General features: G+C 39.5%; 1 protein-coding gene across 2 annotated transcripts in view; it reads left to right on the top strand.

Annotated features, from left to right (window-relative positions):
* Positions 1-18,965, top strand: part of CDK14 (cyclin dependent kinase 14) — a 537,382-nt gene that overhangs the window by 101,685 nt on the left and 416,732 nt on the right. Inside the window, exon 1 of one of the 2 annotated variants that reach the window (XM_054564178.1) lies at positions 6,472-6,561. The exons of the other annotated variant lie outside the window; for it this stretch is intronic. The gene's annotated coding sequence lies outside the window, so the exon portion shown is untranslated. Of the gene's footprint in view, positions 1-6,471; positions 6,562-18,965 lie in introns of those variants that run through there. 2 annotated transcript variants of the gene reach the window in all.

The raw sequence follows: 18,965 nt of genomic DNA, 5'->3' as shown, positions 1-18,965 counted from the left end.
TATGTATGTAGAAACCATGTAATGTATGTTTTAATGCAAATACAAGTCTTCTGCGTAAAGGATTAGAAATTAAACTGAGGAAAGCAAAGACTGAGGTGTAGATACATTGTTTACCTGGGGTCATTGAGGGCAGACAACCAGGAAACACAACATACAGGGAGGAGGAAAGTTGTTCTCTAAAGAGGAGTGGGCTGAAACCTTGGATAGAAGTGTCATACTTCAGGCTTTTGAAATGTAGGCAAAAAATGAGGCCTGTCTTTTTTTTTTGTTTTAGTTCTCAACCATGGATATTATTGATGAGAGAGAGAGAGAGAGAGAGAGAGAGAGAGAGAGAGAGAGAGAGAAACATCGATGTGAGAGGGAAACACTGATCGTTTGTTTCCTATATGTGCCTGAGCAGGGTTCGAACCTGCAACCTAAGTGTGTGGCCTGACTGAGGATTGAACCTGCAACCTTTTTTGGTGTACTGGATGACACTCCAAACACTGGCCAGGGCACAGCCTGTCCTTTTATTGTAATCTGCATCTACTTGTTTCTATTATTAGGTTCATAAATGTTAACCTTCTATGAGGCTTTTTACTAACATAATTTAAAGTTTTCTGGTTATAGCTCTGTCTTTGGACTTTTCATTTCCAACCTATAGGAAGTTTGTAACTGAACTTTTTTCACCTGGACATATTTTCTGCAGTTCCCCAACCCAGGATATATCTCTAGCCAAGAAATAAAAATAGAACATCTGTCCTGTGTCAGTCCTAGTGTTGGCACTGTGGGGATGGAAGAGATGAAGACCATGTGGCCCATTTGGGTGTTTGATAAGAGTGTCTTGTTTTTAATTAGTGTTCTGGGTATGTTAGGATTTTGAATGATCTGCTCCCAATCTTATTTTCCCTCTAAGCCCTCTTGTTTTTAAGGTACAATGTAACAGAATGTAGTCTTTTTCAGGAACAAATTTATCAGGCTGTGACAGAATTACATGTGTTTATTGATAAAATATGAAACGCCATGAATGACATATGGATATTTTTGGTATTGTGGTTAAATAACGGCTTTTAAACATTTAATTCTAACTCCTTCAGAGTGTTTTGAGAGAGTATTTTAAGTATCTGAGATTTCTTTGAAATTTATAGGACTGTAAGTAATGACTGGCATCTATAGAGAAGAGTTAAGTCCTGTAATTTTTAGGGTTTATTAAAAAAAATTAGAGTCTAGCTTTTCTAAAATATCATGAACATTTTAATCAGTCATATCCTGAACACTTCACTGTAAAAGTTCACAATAGAAAGAAATTGCTAGGGTTACATGGAATTACAATAATTTCAAATTCAAACTATTTTTGGGAGAGTTTTATGTTTTCTCTATCACTTTTCAAAGTAAAATATTTTCTCTATTTAAAAGCTTAAAGTTTTAATGAAATTAATAAAGTAGGTGACATATCAGATTTACATGCATAAAATAGTCTTTATGCTTACCTCTTTCCTATTTTCTGAACTTTTCTTATTTAATGTTTCTTTTTCCTTTTTCAGTCAGCCTTTCTCTACTTCTTTCTTTCCAGGTTTGTTTTTTTTGTTTGTGTGTGTGTGTGTGGGGGGGGGGTTTGGGGGTTTTTTTTTTTTCCTGAGGTGGGGCGGTATGGCCCATCTAGCCTCGTCAGTCTGAGATAGCTCCAGATAGATTGATGTGTCACAAGAGTTTTTGCACAAATGAGAAGAACCACAGGGTCTATAGTGCATAGCCTATGGTGGGTGGATGTCTAGGCTAGTATCTCTCCACTCAGGAGAAAGTTCCTAGCTCTGCTTTGGACCCATCTATTAACTCAAACTCCTATTCACATAGTTTTCTAATAAGTCTCCTTATCTAGCTGCGCATACAAGGACAGTTGAAGAAGTTTGTGGCAGGACTGAGAAGAGTGTGGTGGTGTTAGAAGGAGGAGGCACATTTAGACTCACAGGAAGGAAAGCCTAATGGTGAAGAGAGAGCAATAAAAAAACGAAGCAGAGAAACGCCAGTGACGGAGAGCGGCACCCAGTGGCGCTGTGTGCTCTCCGTTGAACCCCGATGGCTGTCAGTAACGTTCCTCATTGACCCCATCCTCAGTTGAAGATCAGATTGTGTTTATTATAATCCATTTAAAAAGTGAGGGAGGTGCATAACACTCTTTAGAATTATTGAACATCACATATAAAGGCAGGCAATTCAAGAAATTAATTTTAATTTTTCTGCAAAAATGACCTAAGCAGATGTCAGATTCTAGCATTTTTGTCAGTAGTTTTCTTTCCTGCTTTTCCTTTTATGTCCACTGTGATGCTATTTTCACAGAATACTTTTTATCTCTTCTCTTTAAAGATGAAGGCTTTCTTTGAACCTCTCCTATTGCTCTTTTGTGGTGTGCTTCCACATGCGTGTCAGTGTCCCCTAATGAAGATATTCTTCAGAGGAGCAGACTGTGAGTCCCATGTGATGTGAGCACAATGAGCAATTTCTTGCAGCTTTGCCCTCTAGGGCCCATACTTCTGCTCTGCGGCCAAACTTCTTGCATAGTTGTATACATTTGTTGACACGGTTTTTTTTTTTGCTCCACACATTTCTCAAGCTCCCTGTCCATATCCACTCTACAGGAGTTCAAAGAATTAGTTTGAGCCACTGTTGTCAGCATCTCCTTCTAATATTTATTTACACAACAAGTACTGACTGCCATTCTGGGGGCTGGGGAAACAAACACAGAATGAATGCAAAGAAGTTCATGCTCTTGGGCAGTTTACATCCTAGTGGGGGAGGAAGACAAACAAATCAATAAAGCCAAGTCTGTAGGGAAGCCAAACCAGTGCAATGTCTTGGGGGAGGGAGGAGCAACAACAGAAGAGGGGGCCCAAGCAGGACCTTGAGGCAGGGATTCCTGAGATCCAACTGAGCAATGAGAAGGAGTTGGCTGGGGAAGAACATTCTAGGCAGACAGAGCAGCAAAGGCAAACATTCCTGAGGCAGAAATCAGCTTTGTGGAAAAGGAAACTTGTCCCTTGTGCCCGAAGCTTAGTGTGGTGAATGCTGTGGGTTCCCTGCTCAGGGGGTGCCCAGGATAAATGGCAGCCCTTCCTCTCTGGGCCTCCGTTGGTGACGTCCGCCAGATGAACACAAAGCTGGCCCTCTTGCTTCGGTGGGACTAATGGCAGGTGCCTTTGTTTTACCGGAGGCCATGTTTTCCTTTGGCTTTTCCCGATCCTTCTCGTCCCTTTTCTCTGAGAGCATGTCCTCAACAGATTAGGAGAACAAGAGTCCCAGCACAGCTCAACGTAGGAAACCCTGACCTACGACACATAAGTGAACTTTCTGACCTTTTTTCCTCTGGGCTCCAGATCCTTAGATAGGTGCCTGCCTTATATGTGCACTTGAATGTTCCATAGATACCTAAAACACCGCATGTATAAAAATGGAATTCAAGATAATTCCCCCTCCTCCTCAAACTTTGGTTCTTCCTGTACCCGCTCCTTTAGTTTGTGATCCCACCTTTCACCTAATTATGCCAAGAATTCAGAGTGGAGCTTGGATTTCCCCTTTCCATTCGACCTCATGTCCAGTCACTCAACAAGTCATTCCTCTTGAATGTCTCTCCCCTCCTTTGTCTCTCCATCTCCACTTTTACTCCTTTAACTCAGGGCCTTGACTGAACTATTGTCGTAGTCTCCCAAGTGGCCCCCTCACCTCCCCTTGCTCTCTTCTCCAACCCATTTCTAAGTTACCCCATTATAAAATGAAAAGTCCCATCCAACCACTCTTCTACTGTCAGTCCGTTAGTGCCTTTCTATTGGATTAAATGGCAGCTTCCTGAAGGAAAAAATGCCTAATATCCTGGCAGGGCTCCCAGTGCCCGTTACGCTCTGGCATGGCCACCTCTCCCCCAGCCTTCACAGCTGCTACTGTGTGTGCACTGCTCGGTGGTTCCTCAGACAGCTTCCAGTGTCAGGCCTCCGACCTGAGGGCTGTCCTGCTGTTCCTCAGCTGCCTGTCCCCTCCTGGGCAGTGCCTGGAAGCCTCAGCTTGTGCTGCCTCCTCCATGAAGCCTTCTGTGAGCCACCCAAAGAACGTTATTTGTATCTAACGAAAGTGCTCTGAAAACACTCATTTCAGTGTATTGTGATTACTTGTTTTATTATTTCTTTTATAAATTAAAATATTTTTTTCTTTTATTGATTCTAGAGGGGAAGGGAAGAAGAAAGAGAGGGAGAGAAAACTTGATGTAAGAGAGAAACATTGATCTGTTGCCTCTTGCATGCCCACGAATTGAGGACTTGAACCGTAACCCAGGCATGTGCTCTGACCAGGAATCAAACCGGCCACCTTTTGGTTTGCAAGCCAACACCCAACCAACTGAGCCATGCTGGTCAGGTCACTTGCTTTATTTTTAAGCACTGATTGGGGTTTTTGGAATGTAGAGAACATGGTTGTTCACATTGCTGGGCACAGCAGTACGTGCTTTTAGAATGAATAAATGAAAGAATAAAAGAGAAACTTAGTGTTAAGTTTTTTGGCTTTTATTCAGGATAGCTTAATGGATACTAGTGCTGTACATACTCTTATCCACCAACTCTGTAGAAAATAGAAACTACTTAAATTAAGTGACTGAAGATAACACTTCTAATGTAGATTTTCCCCAGGGAACATTGAATGATTGGGGAGGGGAGATTATCAAAGCCCTAAAATACATAGTTGTGAAATTCATTAATTTGTTAAATATTACTTAATATTTGCTAGATATCTAGCATTGTGTCATGTGCTTTGGGGAAATAAAAGATGGAATTGATACTGTTTGTTCCTTAAGGGCCTCAAAATGGGGAAAATGCCAATAACATAGGAGAGTTTTATGAGGTGGAATGTGACTAAATCCTAAGTGATTCAAATAAGAAGGCTGTTGGTTCTGGGAAAGGAGTCTTTGAAGGCTGGAGGGTTGAGCAATCATAAACAAAACCTCAGATTTTTGAAAGAATTATTGAAACGAAGTTTCCTACACAGAAATGAGTTCATATAACTTAATAGTTTCCAGATATTAAGGAGATAACTCTCTCTTGGCTTTGGTGAAGAAGGGTGTACATAATATGTGTGTTTGAAGAACTTTTTGTAAGATTTTATAGTGAGCTTTTTGTGTGTGTGTGCACAGTGTCACTCAGAAGGATGAAGGTGAAGTAAAGATGGTTTGCAAATGGGGGATGGGGGAGATAATTCTTTTAAACCAATTAGGATGTGAAGGGAAAATGCTTTTCCCTGAGCTTTCTAATTTGTAAGTGTGCACTCAGTCCTGGGAGCTATGGGAATTTTGGCCACTCATCACTGACACAATAGTTACCTCCTCTTGTACCTTAATTTCTTAATTAACTGAATATGTATGAGGTCACATTTTATGCCTTTTTAAAAAAAATTTCCTGCCTATTCCTCAGTTGTTTCCTTGTGTCTTAATCTAATTTATATCCTTTTGCAGTTCTGTTTTCTGAGGACAGGAGATACTTTAAAACAAGGATAAATTGTTCATCAACCACTCTCCTGTAGGGGTCGCTATGAGAGTAGCAGTTTGGCACTCTTCCTTGCCACCCAGCACCATGTGGCATGACTTGACACAATTAGCTTAAGGACGGTGAGATCTGGTTGGTGTTGGTATTTTACTTTTGAGAGTGTTATGAGCCTAATCCACCCAGAATTCTGCAGGCTGATAACTGTATTTTATCATTTTAATTCATAAATGCTACCTGTGCGTTTTTTTTTAACCTCACGTATTTGGTGCATTATCAGAGTTCTCATTATGCCCCATTTGCGTATGACAAATATATGCACATAGACCCATTAAACCATTGTAGTCGCTTTTGCAGCGTGAATGATGGTAGCCTGAACTTGGCCTTCTATAGGACCTCAGATTATTGTTTAATGGGGTTGTCACTCAAGATACTTACTGGCTTCCTCCAGTGCTTTTAAAAAATTGAATTGAACATGATGAGGTGCATCCCCTTGATTAAATGTTTTTCCTTCTATGCAATCACCATTAGCCGTTTGGCTCCAATTCTGTATTCTTTTGAAGCAGCCCTGCATTGCAAATCAATATCTTTCTGAAGAGACAGTGTGCTGTGAATTGCCTGGACAGCATATGCACAGTTACTTTGGCTGCAATGCTGCTGCAGAGCCCGGTTACTCTGCCTTCCTGGGAACTCCACAGGCAAGTCCATCGTGTTTGGAGGAAAAAAAATTAGATTTTTTGGGGGAAAGAAAATGAACTGTTAAAGCTATTGATACTGAATGTTACCATGTCCTTTGTGTTCTTCTGAACCATTTTTTGTCTTATTGCATTAAGAGGAGCTTCTCTGGGGTGATTTCTGGGCTCTGTGTGTGTGTGTGGGTTTTTTTTTTTTTTTCCTTCTGCTTCCCCCTGTCTTGGTTGTAGTACGGCCGTACCATTTCAGCTTGCTAGTGCAGAAAGATGTGAATTCAGTTACTGGATGCGCCTGGCCTGGTGCAAACACATTGCTAGAGACATGTTAAAAGAGTTCCAGGTGAATCGAGCCTGAGGGAGACAACAGCGAAACGGTAAGAGGGAGCATGCTTAAAATTAGAGCAAGGTTTTTAATTTGGAACATCTCGGCAAGTCTGAATCCTGACTCACTCATTTACAACTTGAAAAGGATTCATTTTATGCATGTCATTTTACTCATTCCCTTCCATTTAACTGCCAGAACCGTCAACAGATTGATCAAGGGGGTATTTAAATTAGGGATCTGACAGGAGGTTACTCATGGGAGAGTCTCGAGGCTCCGGAGGCTACTGCTTGTAGTTTGTAAACACCAGTAGCAGTGATAAGACGAGGAAAAGCTTTCGTGACTGTGTTTCCTTGCCATAGCTGAGTCTTATTTCTTCTGAAACTTGTCTTATTTATTATAGCTTAAAGGGGTCTTACAGATTGTTTTGCCTGGCTAGGCTTGGCTGCATGCCCTCTGAGTCAAGCTAGTGAAGGACGGGAGACCACTTTTCTCATTTGGGTAAACTGATGTCTATGAATGAGCTGGGTTGGATCCGAGTGGGATAAACATCTCTGATATGTTAAGGACCTGGGGCTTCCTCCCTGCTCATCCCACTCCCTGCCCCCTCCTGGAGCACAGAAACGCACCTGCTTTAAGTGTGTGCTGCCTGGCAGAGGTCAGTGGGCTGGTGTTTTGCATCGTTACACCTGTAGTGGTTATGCTTTCATGTATGGAAGTGATGATCCTTCATGCAGCTCTGCTGAAGTGCTGGCTCCAGTAGTGGACCATTAGCATTTTGGATGCAAATGGAGAACCCCTGCATGCACGAAGGACTGGGGCAGCAGGCAGGCTACTCCAGAACGATGCTTACCAGCCCGTGCAGAAGATAACAATCGAGAGAGAGAAATGTAAACCTTGGTATACCTACAGAGGTTGCATTCCTATTTCCTTTGTTAATTGGCACGGGGTATAGTGGGCAGGGTTGGTTGAAGTTGAAGGGCATGTTTTAATATTGTTCAAAGTGAGGCTACTACATTACATGGTCCTGGTGAATTTATTAGGATGCATCTGTTATATTGCTGCTGAATGTTAAGGATGTCAGCATTTGATTTTTTGCTTTTAAAATATTCTCCTTATGTATATTTAACTCAGTAATTCCTGTAAAATATAAGTGGTGTAGGTAGTGAATATTAAGTGAAAACATCATCAGAACTTGCTGTAGCATGCTGGCCATAAGCCAGTTGTATATAATTTTGTGACACAGGCATTTTTAAGGAAGAACACCTGATTACCTGATAGGCTAATTGAGAGAAATATTGACAATATATTAGGGTTAACTAGAATTTTTTTTTGGGGGGGGGGGAAGAACCTTCAATATTGTTTCTGTATATACTCAATTGTTTATTGTAATGGTTGGACATTGATTTTTGGAAATGAATATTTGAATTTTCTTCAAAGAGAGTTCAGGTTTTCCTTCTATTTTGACATTTTAAATTATTTTTTATTTCCCATACTTCAGTTTTTCTTTTAAGTTGTTTTTTTTTTTTAAATGAACTCTTTTTCTCATCAGAAGGTTATGTGCCCACATTTGCTGTTTCTTTTTCTGAGAGTGATATATTCTAGCTATTTATATTTTTACCTTCACTCTGTTTAAGCTGTGAGGTTTATTCTTTTGCCCTGTGACAGAAGGAGTTGTACATTGGCAAAAAGTAAGCAATTTTTTAAAGGGGAATAAATAGAAGAACAGTAATATAACATTGAGTTTACAATCATGCATTTTTTTATTCCTCTTGGTACAAACATTTATTAGCCATCTGCCATGTGTAAGAAATTGGAGAAAGTACAGATGAAATAGCTACACTCCCTTCCTTGAACTGAAGGAACTTAGATATAGTTCCTTCATGTTAGATATAGTAACATTGGTATTTTCTCTGGATTTTGCTCCATTAAACTTTCTAATGAATAAATAAATTTAATACTTTTTGAATATTCTGTTTCCCGTTTAGGGGAGCTCTTTGTCTATTTTTGTTTAATCACTTACTTACAAACATTTATGAGAGTCTACTCTGTAGTAGTGTAACTACTGTGTATCAGTAAGTAAAACAGATCTGGCCCCTGCCCTCAAGGAGCTTACAGTCTGCTTCCTTTTAAAATATTTCGAGGAAAAATTTTGGGATATGCTTTTTTTTTTCATTTTGGGCACTTGTGAAACAGATAGTATATGCTTTGATTTTTATCATTTTAAAAAATTGTAGTATAAAGTATATATAACAAAATGGATCATTTTTAAGAGTACAATTTATTGACAATAAGTATATCACAGTGTTTTGCTACCATCATTGCTATCCATGTCTAGAACTTTTTCATCATCTCAAGCAGAAACCCTGCCCATTGAATAATGACTCCCCATTACCCCTCCCCCCAGGCTCTGGTGATCTCCAGTCTCCTTTCTGTGTCTGTGAATTAGCCTAGTCAAGGTACCTTTAATCATATGAAGTGGAATCATACAGTATTTGTCCTTTTGTGCTTGGTTTATTTCACTTAGCTTGGTTTTGAGGTTCATCCATGTTGTGGTACATAATGGAATTTTATTCCTTTTTAATGCATGCTTTGATTTTTACATGGAAAAGACAGCGATCCCTGCCTCCCCACCTTTATGTGACTTCACTAAATCAAGTTTCCATATGAACACCATAATAGGTAATTTGGAGACACTAAAAACAAAAGCCTTGTTGGTAGGGGCAAGGTATGAGGGGTAGAAATGCTCTGAGGAGATGAACTATGAATATATTACATGTGGATTCTTTACGTGGCCCAGTAACTGAGCATGGTAATTGGGCTACTTATACTATCGTGTCAGTTCTTTGCTGATGGAGAGCAACAACTCTTTAAAATATTAAGCAGAAGGCTGGCCTTTGGCTTTTGTCACTAACATTGAATTGCACCCACTCTGCTTCTAGTACCTTACTCTATCTAACTTTATAAGCAAAGACTGATCTTACTGAGGTTCTCTTACAGAATCAGAGACTCCTAGAACTGGCAGGTATTTCAGCAATTTCATGATCTCATTGGCTCTCATCATCACCCGTTCAGCCAATGGGAGAGTCTCCTGATGCCCACTGCAAGCCTTCTTTCACGCCCTGTGGCTGTTCTCTGTGGACACTCAATCTGAAAACTCCAGTTATCCTCTGAGTTAGACAGAGAGGAATGAGAGAGGGTGTAAGCTTGAATGTCATATTAAGAAGTTTTCCATTAGATGAGGTAAGCCTGACTTCATCATATAGCATTCTCTTTCTCAGATTTCTGGTTTTTCTGATAGAGGTTCCTTTTTAGAAAGCCCAGGTAATGTTCCCAGAGCCGATCATTTATCTGCCATTGGCTGATTTGCTGTTTCTTAACATTTCATAAAGGAGTCAGGAGATACAAACCTGTATGGAGGAGGAAGAATCAACTGGCAATGTCTCATATCCCATTTCCTGATCAACCTGTCCTATATAATGAATCGTATGCTTTCTCTCCTCCACCACCACTACTTAGCTTTTCATTTCTGACTTTTGATAGGCAAAATTTGGGTGATGGAAATTGAGCAGAGGGAAAAGATGGATCAGAAAACCTTCAACCAGTTACTTTGCTGAGCTTTAAAAGTACTTTTTTTTTTTGCCAGAAGAAATGAGAGAAGTGTTGCAGCTCAGGTCTGTCATTTGCATATTTCTCTCAGGCTAGAAGTTCTAAGGAAGACAGCCTGATGGTCAACAGCTTGGGCCCCAGGATAAATCTTGTTTCCTCTGTTCAGTCTCTGTGTAGCCTTGGGCATGTTACTTATTTCGTATATGCCTCAATGTAATCATCTGTAAAATCAGGATAATAATAGTACCTCACGGGCTTGTTGTAGAGATTAATTGAGAAACTACATATAAAGCATTTTTTTCACAGTAACTGTTATGTAAGAGCTCAATAATAGCCATCCTCATCATTGTCATTGTCGTATAGTAATCTTGAACTTCCACCTGTCTTTTCTATCAACTTGCATCGTATCTTGCCTAAGCTCCTTCTCCAGTTTGCTTGATTATTGAAAGTACGTGACAATTTCTTAATGTTATTGGGTTTGAGTGTATAAGAGGAGGATGTGAAAGAATGCTCCAGCGTTTTCTTTATTGCCTGACAGGTTTCGGAAGGGGAGATACTCTATAGACTTCCTCTCCTGCCCAGCTACAAGTTTGCCCCTGCTGTTTATCCCTCAGCTAAATGAGATCTCGCTAAAAATACAAAGATGACAGTGACAGGCTGCTGGAGCACTGGGGGCTGCTTTCAGGTGGCAGACAAGCAGCAGGGTGTGTGTGTCCCACTGCTCTGCTCTATTCACCTTGGATATCTCAGTTAGGATTCACTATTGACTTGCCTCTGTCACAGGAAAGGTTTATAGAACCAGTCCTCATGAAATCAGTTAGGACTTTATTATTAATGGATGGCTGCCAAATCTATTATTGCTGAAATTTCAGCTCTTTACAATAGATAGACCAGTTGTTAAAGCTGCATCGAAGGCTGCGTTCTGTTTTCTCCCCATGGTTCATTCTTCCCTCTTCATAAGCTCTGTGTGGTTAGTGACCCATATATGATTCTCTGAAAAATTTAAGAGCTTCAAAAGTCAGTCGTGCATTGAATGATGCCCTCTACTTTTTTCTGAATTCTATGGTGGAGTTTGCATCTAGATTTATTTTATGAGAATAAAAATATTAAACTTTTAAACTTTTGTAACATCACTCATGACATTAATTACTAAATTATTACCTAAGCATTAATAATGCATCTGAACTTTATTAAAAGATGGTTATTATAGGTGAGGAGATGTGAGTTGTCTTTATATAGCCATCTGTTTCAGAGTAAAAAGATAGTACACAATTTTATTTCTCCTTCAGGAAAGGGATTTAAAAATATTTGTAATATTTATTTTTAAATGCTGTTCATATGGTTACCAGGGGAAAGAAATCCAGGTCCTGATGGATCAGTCAGTATCTCCAGCAGTGTCTTTTCAGTTTCCATTTTTAATGTGATTGTGCCTTCTGGATGCTTTATCTTACTTGAGGGACAGAATAGTGAGCTACAGATATTTGAAAGGTATAACATGAAGGAACAACTAACTTGGCTTTGTACAAAGAAGCTGTGGGTGGTGCAGTAAAATTCAGAAGATAAACAAAACAGATTTCAGAAGACACCTGAGACTGTTGATTGCACAGCTTTTGAGACAAATGACAGCTTCTCTGGCTCTCGCAGTGTTAAAAAAAAAACAAAACCCTCAAACACTAAGCATATGTGTACAGGTAGAAAGCATGCTGGACCATGTAATTAATTTCAAATGTCTGTGAATCTGAGTTCAGCCTGATCTGGTTATTCGTTATTAGTGTTTCTGACATAGTCTATGTTTTTAAATTGCTGTAGTTCATATTGGCCAGTCCCCCTTGCCAGGCTATTTCACACCTCTGCACGGTGAAAACACGCATCGGTTTCCCCTTCTCAAGGAGGGCCCAAGATAAAAATCTAATGAAAAGAAAATCTATATTTAAACCTGAAAGTCTACAGCGGGGGAGGCAGGAGTCCCTATTTGCAGGCACAGAATTTTTTTTTCTAGAATGAGAGCTTTAAGGGAATAGCGTGTCTTGATGAAGAAACTAATTGGCCATGCAGCGTGAGCCACTTTGTAGCTCGATTCTTCTGTTGTGTCAAGAATGGGTACTCCACTTTCCACTACAGCTCTGGGAATTTTGTGGGTTAGAATAGGCTGTGCTTTGTGGAATGGCAACAAAGCCACTCCCTTGTTGTGTGAGGGGATTCTCACTGCATGCTCCCCACGTTAGGGCCCTCTGGCTATAAATAGGTAGGAGAGACAATAATAGATGTCCACTCTGTTTTACTCCCCGGCAGTATATGTTCATTTGGCCATAGGATGTGAATGCTACACTCCTGGCTCTTTTTCGTGATCAGATTTTAACCGGCACGCAATTATGCATGTCAAGTGGGAGTCAGAAAAGTTCACATATTTTCTTCTTTTTTTTCCCCGCTCAACCTTTCTGGGATATTCAGTAAATTTTTAGTGGAAATAGTGATCTGGACTTCCACAGAGTTGCCATGTCCTTCTGTTTTGTTAGGGGTTCATATCCTTTGTCCAGTATGGGGTGGCGAATGTTCAGTTATGCCTTGCAGACAGAAGACTTTCCCTCCAAGCCCCACCCAGAGGAGGAGCTGTTTTAGGATACACTATACTCTTCACAGATGTGAATCCTTTTAAAATGTTGTTTCTGGATCATGAAGTGACTTCCTTCTATTCCTTTTCAAAGCTGCTAAATAAACTCTGGTAAATAGAGAGCAAAGCAAGATTCTGGGTTCAATTCTCTTTAGAATAATTTTGAACATGTAATTTTTTTTATAGATATGGTGACCAATGGCAAAACAATGTTTCTGTACTAAAACATATAAATCCATAAATTTCTTTTTCTTTTATCGAATTTATTGAGGCAACATTGGTTAATCAAATTATGTAAGTTTCAGGTGTACAAATCTATAATACTTTAATACTTTATAATACTATAATCTTTATGTTGTATTGTGTGTTCACCACCCCAAATCGAGTTTCCCTCCATCACCATTGATCCCCTTTATCCCTTCCATCTCCCCCCTAAATCCACAAATTTTCATGCAGGAAGTAATGTTATATATGATGTTATAACCCATGTATATTCTTCTGTTTTTGTTCCTCACTCACTCGAATCTTACTGGTTTTTAAAATTTATAAATATATTGGGTGTACCCACTATAAATATATTTGTACCTTATCACAAGCTTTATTTCAGGTTCAAAATTATGTTAAAGGATTATTTGAAGTTGCCATGATTTTTCTGTGGGTCATTTGAGTGAAATATTTACCCAAGGAATATTGAAATGATTATCAGCCATATTGTACCCGAGACTGAAGCAAATTTTGCCTCCGAAAGACTTGACCTTTCTCATAATCTCAGTTCCTTATTTGACCATAGTAGCAGAATCTGTCATTACACAGTTTGGAGCACTGTGCCTCAAACTTGAACGTGCACACACATCCTCTGGGGATCTTGTTAAAATTTGGGTTTTGACTCCGTGGAACGGTGGGAAGGTCAGGGGAGGAGCCTGAAATCCCAGGTGATGCCAGTGTTTGCTGGTCTGCGACCAGTAAGGAGTTAGAGAATATTCCAGATAAAATTTTGATCCCCAAAGATAACTACACTCTGAAACAACTATTTAGGCCACAACTAACAATAGAGATGATATTTCTACTTTTACTATGTGTGACCATGGAACTTAATGTTAAATTTATCACTATGGCTTGGATGAAATAAAGAACCTAAAGGTCAATGAATATATGCATCTATCTCTGGGAGCCTATGATTAATACTGTATCTTTTATGTCTAAATCAAATGTATAATTATAACAGAAGAGAAAGCAACTAAATAAAATTATTTTGACAATATACATTAAAAATATAAGCAGCTGGGAATACCACCTAAATATATCATAATAGAGTTAGCAAAACAGTTGTCCAGCCTCTGGGTGGTAAGTAAGCACTGAAGCCCAGTCAGGGTTGTAACAAACTACAGTCACTGAGGTGGCAGCATAAAGGAATGTAATGTCCTCAAGGGTTCTCCATTCAGCTGTGTCCATTAGCCGTGGATTCAGGATTTCAATAAAATTAGGTCAGACCCCAAAGAAACCGGTCAGTAGAAAAATAAGCATGTTTAAATTAAATCACAATAATAGACATTGAATTCTGGTGAGTGGGAACAGCTGGTGAAAGCCTTTTCATTGACTGGAAAAGATCTAGGCTCAGGAGTTACCTCATTGTTATGTAGTTTTCTTAGGGCTGATTCTTTTAAAAATGGCCTGTGTTTAGTTAAAGGGGAAGGCTTATAATAAGTTAAAGAATCTGTTTTTGAGTAAATATTAACAGAACACGCATTTCATGCTGTCTTTTGGCTTTGGGGACATTAAAGAAATGGAAGGTATGATTATTGTTTACAGTCTGGTCCTAGAAATATGATGAACATGTGAGAAACAGAGCAAAATAAAGACCTCCTTCTGCCCCAGCAAAATTAACCAAAAGCCTGAAAGAAAATTTCACAGTTTCTTATGAAAGTATATAACAGCATATATTTAAGTGATAAATTTTGAGGTACCATCTAAAAATGATGTATTCTCAGCGAGGGCATTTTTGTTTGTAACAATAACAGTGACATAGAGGCATGACTAATATTTAGTGGGCAGGACCAAGGATGCCAAATGACCTACGATGTGACTGCTGGACCCTGCTGCTCACAAATAACTCCTCGGCCCAGAGGCCTAGGCCTCCGGCCCTGAGAAGCAGTGCTGGGATCTCAGAGCTGAGGAAGACTCGCAGAGATTGGGCGCTCAGGGGTGTTCATGGCGCGAACCTGTCTGCTTCCTTTCTGAACCCTGAGATCCTAAAGGAACTGGAATATACAAGGAAGCACAAAGTGAATTTACGTGTCTGCCTTTATCTAGTTGACCTGTTTAAAATCATTTACCAGCTGCAAACCACTGCCTGGAGTTTATAGTAGAACGGTCAAGATGTAAAAGATCTTAAGAGCTTCTTAATCCAGCTGCCTCTTTTACAGATGAGAAAACTGAGACCTGGAGGGTTTAAGTGACTTATTTTTAAGTCACATAGTTCTGACTTAGGTGAGCAGCAGGCTTGCCTGTGTATTAGCTAATGTTCTGAAGGTGATTTGCGGTAAGATCTTGGTCTGATAAAACAAAGCTATAAGCAAAAGTACGCTCATGTATATAGCCCTGTGTATACATATAGCTAACACACCCTGTGTCTTTGTCCCATTTAGTCAGTCACACTCACACCTCTACACACATACACACAAGAAAAGAAAAAAGGAAAGACTATAAACAAAGAGAGGACAGCATATTTTTATTTAAAAAAAATTTTTTAAAAAGATTTTGTTTGTTTATTTTTTGGGAGAGGGCAAGGGAGGGAGACAGGGAAGGAAAAAATCGATGCGAGAGGGAAACATTGTTCAGTTGCCTCACATGCCCTGACCAGGGACCGAACCTGCAACCCAGGCATGTGCCCTGACCAGGAATTGAACGGGTGACCTTTTGCTTTGTGGGATGACAACCAACCGACTGAGCTACACTGGTCAGGGTAGGGCAGCATACTTTTAGATCTTACAGGCTTAGGTTAGAGGTGAAGGTAACTGTTGTGGGTTATGATGCCATTGGCATTAGAAAACCCTGCTCCCACCCCAAATACCTTGTCCATCTATCCCCTAATAGCTGACATTTCTTTTGCAAGGGATGAAGCTTTTTATTTTTATATTGCTTAAAGTTCAAATAATTCTTGGAGAAATAATACTTTCATTTAATACGTGTTCAAAAATTTATAAATGACTGATGGTGGTTTTTTACTGGGGACAGGTTTTTGGAGAAGTTACAGAGCAGGAGAAAACCATCAGGCCCTCACTGGTTAATGGGTGAAGGGAAAAACTAGTGTAAGAGGTTGTTGGAATGGCAAGGTTTTTGCTTGTTTCAGTTTTGCATTGGACTTGCGATGAATACTTCTGTTACGAATGTCAAAAGACCATGATTTAGCTTAATGTGTGATGTATATTTTCTGTGGATCCACTTGGAGTCCTTTCAACGAGTTCTTTCTCTGGGGTCTGCGTTCATGAAGAGTGTGAGGAGGTAGAGAAGAAGATCACGTTCTGACTCAGTAAAATGCCAATCAACAGAAAATGGGCGATTCAAAGGGACAATTTTCAGCCCAAATGAATTCATTTGAAATGAATGCCAAGTGTAACTTAATTAAGTCGTGCTCTTTCAAATCCACTGCTGTGAGTATGGTAGACAGTTGTCTGGATTTTACATAGCTTCAAGCTAAAATTGTAGGTCAAACTGTGACTTTTGGAGCCTGCAACACTGTTTGAATTTGTAACAATTTTTACTGAATTTTGAGTCTGCCAGCTTGTGTACAGACCCCTGTTAATAATGATTGAACCAGAATAATTGATTCAGATGAACTCCCGAATGTGTCCATCTCTAACCTTGCTTAAAATTCTAGCTTCTATTTATTGCGTTTACTGGAAAAAAGAAGTTCGGGGATTTATTTTGGTATTCGTGATGATCTCCTTTCTTTATCTGTTTCCAAATACCAGGAGACATCGTTGCTTATGCAAATTTTGTCACTTCAGTTTCTAAATGGAACAAGGAAGTGTGAAAAAATGCAGCCACAGAGAAACTATTTATATCCTTAACTCCTATCACTGTGGGAATGCCCGTTGATCTCGGGCAGTCCTGGTAGGATAGGCGCTTACTGTGGCTTTGGGCAGAGGAACCAAAGGTGTCCTTCTGAACCTATGATTTCCACTTTAACCTATGGAAACCCCTTATAAGTTAATAAAAAAACATTGACCAGACCCTTCAAGCAGAGATATGAAGGAAGGGATGCTCTTGGGAGCTATAAAATAGTTAAAAAAACAGCCTTTGCCCTTTGGAGGAGACAGTCATGTTGTTGAGATTAAAGTATCCCCCGAAGAATAATTACAACCCAGGGTATGCAAAATATTGGAGTGGAATACATGCACAGTCACTGAGGTGAATTCTTAATGAGGGATTTGTCTGAGTGTGCGGGGTTTAATCAACAAGGGTAATTTTTGAGAAGAGCCTTGAATAACGTGGTTGTTGGTCCATGGCTTGGTGTTGGTGTGCCTTATGCTGAGGGTGCAAAGAATGTGTAAAGGATAGTGAAAGCTGATGGTGTATGAAACGTTCAAGGGTCTTCTGTGTCTGGAAAATCCACAGATAGTGACTTTTGTGCTTGGCATAGTGCCCACATCCTTAAAAATATATACAGCTAGTTAATAATTTTGAAAACCATTTTTTCAATTGTTTCAACATTGATTATTGACAATTAAATTTCTTTAATTTCAAATACGAATTTAATGTAACTGATTGTGTTAACCTATTTCAGACACCTTCAACAAAGAAAACATGCACAAATATGATTATTGCAAGTTAGGTCACTAAACTATTCTTACTCTATTTTAAATACCAACTCAGTTGACTTAATTAATTTCAATATCATTTGTATATTTCTTTGTATGCCTTCCTAGGATTGTAGCTTTACTTATTTAGATACCTTCCAGGGGCTTCAGTGATAATATTTTTGAGTTGTCTCGGTGTTGTGTAATGTTTACAGATCTACAAGTAACACAGTGCCTTCTCAGAACAGCCAGGGTTATAGGGTCTGAGTTGAGGACTGTTGGGGACTTGGCTGCTTTTTTCCAAAGTGATTCATATCTGAGTCACTGGTTAGCAGTGAAGTTGAGTTTCTAAGGGTTAAATTTCCCATAGTTATTAAAATTTAACTTATTTTCAAAGCAATGCTTTTGGAAATGCTTACATGGTTGCGTGTAAGTTCTCTTTGCAGTTATTCTGGTGTCTGTCCACCTGGTATATGTATTCACTGTAAAACATTGCTTAGGTGACATTGCATACCCTTTAGTCTCTTATTGAGCTGTATTGACCTGGTCAGTCATCACTGGAACATCCTGTGCTGCTGATCTTGCTACACTTGTGCTGCTTGGACCCTCTCTCCAGGCTCGGATCAATCATTCTTATTGTTGGTGCTGTTTCTACTTTTGATCCTTGGCTCACAGTTCCATGGTGTTAAAAAACCAACCATATCCTGTAGTATTCATCCTTCTTTTATAAGTGCCATTTGCCCTTTATATTAACTTTTCTCTCTTGAAATAGTAACAAACTCATAGTTTTTCAATAATTCAACGTGTTCCATTTAACTATAATTTTATCTTCCTTTTGATGCTTAAATATATAATCACGGTTTAGCCTGCTAAGAGTCCTGATAGGCAGATTCCTTTGTCCTTCTAGCGTTGTCCCTGTATTTTGGAAGGGATCCTAGTTTTCTGGTAACAGCTGGTTATTTCACAGCTGTTTTGCGCTTCCTGCCCTGTGAACTGGAATCAGATCACTTCCCAAGGGTTCTTCTTCTGTCTCTCCTTGGTTATAAGGCTTCTCTCCAGCTAGTGTTCAGTTGATTATTCAGGATGATTTCTCTACAATTTAGTTGTAATTCCAGATTGGTCCTAGGAGGAGGTCAGTGTAGCTTTCACTTATCCCTCTGCCATCTTGGATCTCTCTGGGTTCCTCTGTTTTCATTGTGGAGAATTGGAACATAGACCAGAATCTGGGCACCAGGGTGTACATGAAAGTCAGCAAGTGGATCAAAGGGCTACTATTTGGTGGTTGGAAAAAATCTGCCGCTTTGAGGTTATGGGTTCCCATTAATTATTTCCAACTGGACACACCATGCTTCTACCCTCTACTTTCTTATAGTATGAGGTTTTATGTGTCATCAAGACTTCTACTGCACCAACCATAAAAAGCATTTTGTTGTGGGA

Source organism: Pteronotus mesoamericanus, unplaced genomic scaffold (genome assembly GCF_021234165.1).
Source record: "Pteronotus mesoamericanus isolate MK-2021 breed Mesoamerican mustached bat unplaced genomic scaffold, CSHL_Meso_final scaffold_85, whole genome shotgun sequence".
NCBI classification, from domain to species: Eukaryota; Metazoa; Chordata; class Mammalia; order Chiroptera; family Mormoopidae; genus Pteronotus; species Pteronotus mesoamericanus.
This window is presented reverse-complemented; position numbering and strand designations above follow the sequence as displayed.